At 33.1% G+C, this 8,367-nt stretch overlaps 1 protein-coding gene across 1 annotated transcript in view; it reads left to right on the top strand.

The window, feature by feature from the left end:
* The first annotated feature begins 1,850 nt into the window (after positions 1-1,850).
* The window catches only part of LOC109111109 (retinoic acid receptor beta-like), a 201,871-nt gene continuing 195,354 nt past the window's right edge, over positions 1,851-8,367 (top strand). Inside the window, exon 1 of the mRNA XM_042744848.1 lies at positions 1,851-2,172. The gene's annotated coding sequence lies outside the window, so the exon portion shown is untranslated. The remainder of the gene's footprint in view (positions 2,173-8,367) is intronic.

Here is an 8,367-nt window from a genome sequence, read left to right as displayed (position 1 = left end):
CTTTGGAAATGTAATAGGTTACAGATTACAGGTTACCCTGTTTAAAATGTAAGTAGTGTAACTATTTCAATTACTTCATTAATGTAACTGATTACATTTTATTACTTTTTGATTACTTTTCCACATTTCTATAACAAATGTTTTCTACTGTTAATCATTTGGATACATTTAAAGCAGGCAGGGTAACATTACAGTAGTACTCAACACTGATTACTGTCAGACTTTCACAATCCTTCTTCACTTGAGTTAAGATTATAATAATTTAAATCAGACTTTAGGCACCTCTTGAGATCATTCTGAGGTTAAATACAGATTTGAAATCATAAGATAGTTTAATAGTCATGATACTGTTTTTGAAATCAAATATTTGCATAGGAAACAAGAAACACGGGTATTTAACAATGCTTTGGGAAAAAAAAAACTGTTCATCTTAAAAATTAAAGCATTTACACACACAATAGGAAATAAAATGGTTATCAAACAAACATGTCCTGTTCTGTGTCCTCAAATTACTGTATCACATTTTATAGCAGTCAATGCAGTTCAGGGAAGAAATTAATCAAATCTGTATACTGTATGTGAGAAAATATTCAGATATAACCCACTTTGTATACTTTAACATTTTCATAAGTAACTTAAAATTTCATTACACTTTTTTTTCAGTAACTGTAACAGATTACAATTACACAGAGCTAACTGATTACATGCAATCTGGATTACGTAATCAGATTCCAAAAATGAAATACTAGTAATTAGATTAAATGAAATTTTAAAATACTCGTAATCAGAGTACAGTTACTTTATATTGATTACATGATAACATATTATTTAAAAAATATCAATAAATTATTCATAATTTCATTAATAATTTTCCCTAATTCCTCTTTTTCAATTTTACATTTTTCCTTTCTAAAATAGCCTACTGTTTATATGCACTCAAAGTCTTCCAGTTTTGTGCACATTCACACAGAGATCAGTCATTAGTCAGTTGGCAACACATTCAAGTGCACAAATTCATGAATACACAAATTCACAAACTTTTCGCCTAGTAGGCTATATTTACTTGAAGTACACCTGAGATTTTCAAAATAAATATTTTAATAATTCAACATCTGCATGTTCATTGGCTCTCTGACTTTGGTTATTGTCACATGACATGCACACTCTTACAGATAAAGGTACTTCAAAAGTTTCTTCACAGCATGTCACAGAAGAACCATTTTTGGTTCCACAAAGAACCATTCAGTCAAAGGTTCTTTAAAGAACTGTCTCTTTCTTACCTTTTTATAATCTGAAGAACCTTCTTTTACCACAAATAACCCTTTGTGAAACAGAAAGGTTCTTCAGATGTTTAAAGTTTTTTTTTATGGAACAATTTAGACAAAAAAAAGGTTCTTCCATGGTATCGTGAAGCACCTTTATTTTTAAGAGTTTGGCATTAACTTGTCTAGACTGTAAATGGGCAAAAACATTTATCTCAGGTAAACAGATATAACAATATTTCAGTTTCTTAGTAGGTTTTTTTTATTTATTTATTTTTTAAATTATTTATTTTAATTTAACATTTTTATGGTTTAATTAATCATTAGCTTTTCATTAAACTCATAACTCCCCTGCAGTTCTCCTTCACAAACTCCAGTTTGATGCACTTTATGTTGTTAATAACAACAAATTCAATTTTTAAAGATTTAAAATTTTTAAAAATTAAAGATTTATTTTTTTTATTTTTTTTTACTCTTTGTATTTTTATGCCAAGGCTAATACTAATGTGTTAAACATATTGTGGCACACATACATTTGTGGTTACTGTGGTTTTACGAAGTCATTCTTCAGCTGTTGTTACCGTCGTGAAATTCTGTGAACTTCAGCCTGTAAGTCGAGCTCCAGTGTTGTCTCCGGTAACCGGGGCTCACAGCTGCTCCGGGGCTGAGAGGAGGAGGAGGAGAGCCGGCGAGGAGGGGTCTCTCCTCAGATCATGACATTAGCACAGATCACCCCTGCACCTGCTACGCGCTTTCTGACAGAAAACTCAGCGTGAGCGAACCAAGGATCTTACCGGGGTTACAGACCGCTGCGATTCAAGCGGCGAGAGCGGACAAATCCACAGAAAGCGCGCTTTGTGCGCGTGAAGAAAGTGAAAGTGAGCATGTCGTCATCCACAGAGATCGGCAGGTGAGTGCAGCGTTATTCCCAATGAGAACAATACACCAGTGTTTAACCAAAATGAGGCATCGTCGAGCGGTGTATTGTTATGTAACTTTGATCAATCAAATCGGCTGACCCTTATGAAGTTCTGTATGGGTGCCACGGTACACTGATGCTGTTAGACGGTAATACCATGGCTCTTTAATATACAGTCTGCTGCAGGCTACTGAATAACTGCTGTATCCATACACCATACTGACATGCACGCCAAGGTGCTTCAAAGTAAGATACTTTCTTGGTACTTTTTTTTGTTAGAAACCAAGTTTTATGAAAAGATAACCAGCGTGTTGTGATATTAATGAATATATATATATATATATATATATATATATATATATATATATATATATATATATATATATATATATATATATATATTAAACTATGAAAGTCTAGGGCCTATTTGTTACAAACCCCTTAAGAGAAGCCTTAGAAATATAAGTGCATTATCAATAGGGATTTTTAAAAGACAAATTTTACAGCTATATACAGTTATAGCCTATAGCCTGCTGTAAATTCTCTTACCCCTGTCTGTCATGTCTTTGAAGATAGAGGCCATTATTAATCTGAATTACAGAAGGATCTATAAACCTATGTCATGTGAAACCTCTTGGGTAATTTCTCCTGACATCTGATTTCTCATGGCAGTCATACAGTATGTTTTGCCTTTTTTATTGCTTAATTTCTCTATAACCATACTGGTGTCCTGTCTACTCTCTGAAGCGTAACAACTAGTTTTAAATCAACTAACAGTTTGGGTAATACTTCTGAAATGCATCTTGGATGTTTTTCTGGACAGATGATTCAATGGGAATCCAAATTTTCTGAATATATTTTGTGAGGGGCTACCTATGTAATCATATTTGGGGGGCAAATTTGTACCCATAAGTGAGCTGAAACCCTCCGTTAGGGAACATCCTCATTTGTAAAAAAAATAAATAATAATAATAATAATATACAGAATAAAAATACAGAAACATTTCTGTCATAGGGCTAGGTTAGTATATTTATAACTAGCTTCATATTAACCAATACAAAAACACAGCCAATACAATATAATGTCTCCATTTATCTAAGCAAACGTGTGTGTCTGCATGTTTTTGTGGTTGATCAGTTATGCTTTTTGTCTGTGGTGATTTCTTCAATAAATTAACAAAAGACATTAAGCATAAGATGGTAATAAGATGGTTATTAACATTTTTACTTTCATACCTTCGATTTGACTTTCACAATTGCTTCATAAACAGGAAGACACCGGAAAGGTCACCCAGCAAACAAGTTAGTGGAAAAAAGATCATCATAAAAATTATTTTCTCAGGGAATCTAAAAAATGTTCTTCATGTAGTAAAATGTAAATTAACTGGTTTTATTTAAGTTAAAAAAGCACGTTGTTCATTTACAACGTTTGTACGTTTTCAACTAAAAGTATTTCAATAGTGACCAAATACAATAACTGTAACAACAAGAGGGAAACATCATTTCATAAATGTGATGAACACAGAAATATCCAACGCTAGCTCATGACCAGTTCGTATGTATTTTACGAGGTGGCTACTTCGTAGGACCTTACTTGTAAGATTTTACTAGACCCCAGTGATGGGGTTAGGTGTAGGTCATTCGTACAAATTCATATGAATTATGCAACTCTTAAAATTCGTACGATTTAGCAAAAATCGTATGAATTTGTATGAGTGAGTTTGTGCGAATTTGTATGAATTAGCCACCTCGTAAAATATGTATGAATATCAGGGAATTTAAAATAGTGTTTTCCCGGTCTGAAGTACTAAAACGTCAGACATTTCTACAGGGAAAGTGACATTTTCAAGTTATTCTCAGCTTTGTACTATCAGCTTTGAACTAGACAAACTCATAAAAAATAGTTTTATCCAATTATTCTGAATGACTTGAAAAGTCATGAAAATTCACTGCTTAAAAAGCAAATGAAATTGTAGATATAATGCAACAAACAAAACGGTCTCTCTCAGGTACAGCTTTATTTGAGGAAGACTGCATGCGTGTCAGACAGGGACGAGTCTGTGTTCTTCCTGCAGGCTTGGTTCTGGTTCGCTGTCTTGTTCCAAATGCATTTTGTCCCAACTACCTTGGAAAAGAAACCCCTTTGATGTTCCTCTCGCTGAGAGAGGTTTAAAGAAAGGCTTTTGTGGTATGCTAATAATCTTCAATTGACTTGTGAGTCTTTTCATTAATGCTTTGCTTTGGCAGACTATCTTAGCGAAATTGAATAAAAGACTTAACTTTGCCTGACCAGCGGCACAGAGGCGTTTGGATGTCTGGGATGTATGTGAATCTTATTAGAATGCATGTGGCGTCTCAGCAAAACCAAGTTCAGCATTCTGGGGAGCGCGGTGAGATACTGAAGATGTTGAGCGTTAGGTGGTGATTAAACTCTCAGCCATGCAAAAGTAATGAGTCGGGAAATATATCAAAGGACGAAGCTTGAAGCTGTAATAGCCTGGAGTACACCTACATTAATAATGTTGTTAATTTCTCCTGCTCCTCGCCTCAGTACCAATGTTATATTATTTTGCTTTCATGTATGGCTTTGTATCTGCATCAAAGATTTTTAAATGCATCTTAATGTTTGTTAGAGTTAGAAGCTTTTTTAAAGTAAGTGCTTCTGAAATCAATACACTTTCAATAAATTCTTTATAGTATTTCCTTTAAGGGACCTCATTCATGAAACACATTTCTATGTACAATTTAATCTAACATCCCCTTAAAAAAGAGAATTACTGCTTTATGTGCTCAGTGCACCGAAGAACCCAGTAGCTCCTGAAAGCACCCAGTGTTCATGTGATTGCAGACTGCAGTCAGTAGATGGCAAATGCTCCTCAGTTTATAGAAGGTGTCTATCATCTGAGAAGAGAGCTGGCAAACACCTGCAACGCTGTCAGATCACTGCTGAATGTGCTAGTCAAATCTGGTGAAACACTGTATATTTTGATAATGCAGACCTGTTTCTGTGTGCAAGTACATGTTATCTCTTTGCACTTGAATATATATTATGTATAATCATAAGAGACCTTTACATTTATGACACACACAGCAAATACACACAGATTAATACTGCACTTTTGCACATTTCATCTATTATGAACAGTATTTTAAATGTTTAGATAAAAGTAACAAAAAGAAGAATTCTTTTAAGCTCTATTGTAAGGCTAAAGGCATTGTGGCCTTGGGCATGTGAGTTGGGCTTTTTTTATTACAAAGAAAGAAAAGTCTGACGAATAGAAAAAGAATTGAGAATGTTAGTGTTAGTGTTAAAAAGAAAACAAGTACATAGAGTAGAAAAAAGAATAGACAATACTAGTGTTAGAGGCTCTTTTTTAAATAAAATGAAAGCAAGTATTGTAAAGAGCCAAAGTGTTAAAAGATGAAGTGCATTTTTTTAAATTAATAAAACCAGTAGACAGAATAGAAGGGTCAAGAATAGATGCAAGAGAGAGTGTTTTTAGCCATTTGAACTTGAACTTGAACCCAATGCAAAAGTTTTTGCTTTATGGCAGGATTTTGCTTCCAAAATTTTAAAATGGAAATTAGAGGGCACTCACAAAAATTTATATTGTAATCAAGTGCTGATCCAACACTATACCTTGTTTATCTTCAAAAATTTCCTCAAAAAAAAAAAAAAAAAAAAAAAAAAACCTGAACTGCATTCATATTACCATAAACTGCATGGTCCCAGTAGTATGTAAAACAATTAACACAACAATAGGCAGAATAGTTTCTACAATTTTGGTTTCTAAATAGATTTTTTTTAAAAATTCAATTTACAATAGGGGATTAGAATTGACAGACGATTCTTCGGTGCATCAGTTCACTGCTCATCTGGTAATACACAATATGTGAATATCATGAGGTGTTGCATCTTAATCAAACAAGTCCAACCCCGCTCCATAATAAAACAACAACAGGAATAAAGGGGATTTAAAAGAGTGCTTTCCAGGTATGGACAAATCATGGAAATAAATAAGGAACAATAACTGATCAGGCACAGATAAATATTGTACTTAGAAAAAAGTAGGGGGAAAAAAGAAATAAAAAAGTGAAATTTCAAAATCTTAATTTAAGCCTAGACAAAGTCTGTACATGTCCAAATCCATAACTCTCTTTGTAACAGTTTTTTTTTTATTTTTATCAATTCATTATATCAACAGTCAATAATTGAATACACAAAACACACTGTAGTTGAAACAAACAGTCTTAATCTTTGCTGCAAGTAAAGCTGTATTGTATTGCACTCTTGCTTAAAAAAAATGGCAAGTGTTGAGACGTGGAATATTGCAAACAATTTCTCTTCCCTTTTAAAATATTTATTTTTCTGTCCTAACTATGCACAAATATATGGTTTATTTTATTATTTGCATGTAGCTGTTTTTCCTTCTTCAGAACAAACCTGCAGTCCACTTTTAGAGAACAACTGATTTGTTTACCTTCTGAATTTATGTACAAACACAACACCTAACTGCATACACAAGCTTCTTAAGCCTCCAGTTATTAATGTCTTAATTACTGAGGCTTTAACCAACACAATATGATCTTAACACCCATATAATGATGCAAATAATTGGATAATTAAACCTTCATTAAACCTAGTTCATAAAAATCCAGTAAATGGATAAGATGAGTCAAAAAATGTTAGCAGGGTAAAAGAGAGCAAGAAAGAGAGAGAGAGAGAGAGAGAGAGAGAGAGAGAGAGAGAGAGATGAGTGAGAAAGAGAAAAGCAGAGATTACAGAAGAGCCTTTGATGGCAGACCGGGCTCTGGGAATCCTAGCGTGCCTTCGGGGGTAGAGCACTCGCTCACCACATCAATAATGGATGAAAGATATCTTGTTCATTGCAGGACTGAACCAAGCCGGCATACTGATTTCTAACCGTGAGCCGTATGTAAAAATTGCATCAGTGGGTTTAATTTGCCTCATTAAAGCCTGCATTCCTGAACACTGTCAGTTTTATGGAGGAAGCTGAAGGGCTCTATTTTTACAATTTTGTAGGAGGCTTGTTACTCTCAGTAAAAACAGAATGTAGGTTCATCTTGTGAGGTAAAATAAGCTGTGCTGTATGATTATTCAAGAGATTAGAATGAAATTAGTGATGCACTCAAATAACAATTGAGGGGCGAATAATAAAAAAAAGCTAAATTCTGAACATATGGTATGGAAAAGAAAACTGCAATAACCCAAAATGATTGTTTTAAATTACATTCTTTTGAATCAGTAAAAATATCAATATAGTAATATTTACATTAATATTAATGACAAAAAAACTTATTACCCATACATTTAGGCTCCAAAAACTATTACGAAAACTACAAAAAGTAGTGAAATAAATTACTTTAATCCCGATGGTATCAGCTGACTGTCATTTAATTAATGTCTGTCCATAGGAATGCAATTCCTATCACAACGCTCTGATTTACAGCAAAGGTCACAGCTGGGCAGTTTCATGTTCCTAGTCACCCTGGTGTGCTTAAAATTTTTAAATATGAATGGAAATATACTGCAGAGATATTTTATTCATAAGAATTTCTTATAATTTCTAATAAGTCTGACCTTCACTGTAAATCGGAATGCTTTGATTTGGAAAATATTAATTGATTTTTTTTCTGAAATTCAGTTATTCCTCAGCCCAGCTGTTTTCATTATGTTGCAGAGGGGCTACAGTAATTACCCTCCTTCATTTCCAGATACTCATCTTGCTGAAAAAAATAAAAATAATATGATAATAATAATTTTAAAATTTGTACTCTCCTGATTAAGTCTCATGTAAAGCATGCTGGGAACTACTTTTTCAGTTATGTTGTCATCAAAAATCATTTTCCAGTACTTGATTGGTTCATATTTGCACTACATAATTGAGTCTAGTAGACTGGACATTTTAGACTTAATTTCACCGGAAACTAAAGCTAAATTACCTATAATATAAAAGTAGAAATTACTAAAACATTTTTAATTTACTTTACTTTCTATAGGTAAATACAACTCTGAAAAACCTGAATGTTTATTGTGATGTCTTTTTAAGGTTTGTTATGAACTAACAAACAAACAACCAAACAAAAAATAATAAGCTAAAAAAGGAAAAAGAAAATGAATTAATTAATTCATAAAAATGAATAATACCCACAATGATTTGTATG

This window comes from Cyprinus carpio, chromosome B19 (genome assembly GCF_018340385.1).
Source record: "Cyprinus carpio isolate SPL01 chromosome B19, ASM1834038v1, whole genome shotgun sequence".
NCBI lineage: Eukaryota > Metazoa > Chordata > Actinopteri > Cypriniformes > Cyprinidae > Cyprinus > Cyprinus carpio.
The sequence above is the reverse complement of the archived record's forward strand: the minus strand, read 5'-3'. Positions and strand labels throughout refer to the sequence as shown.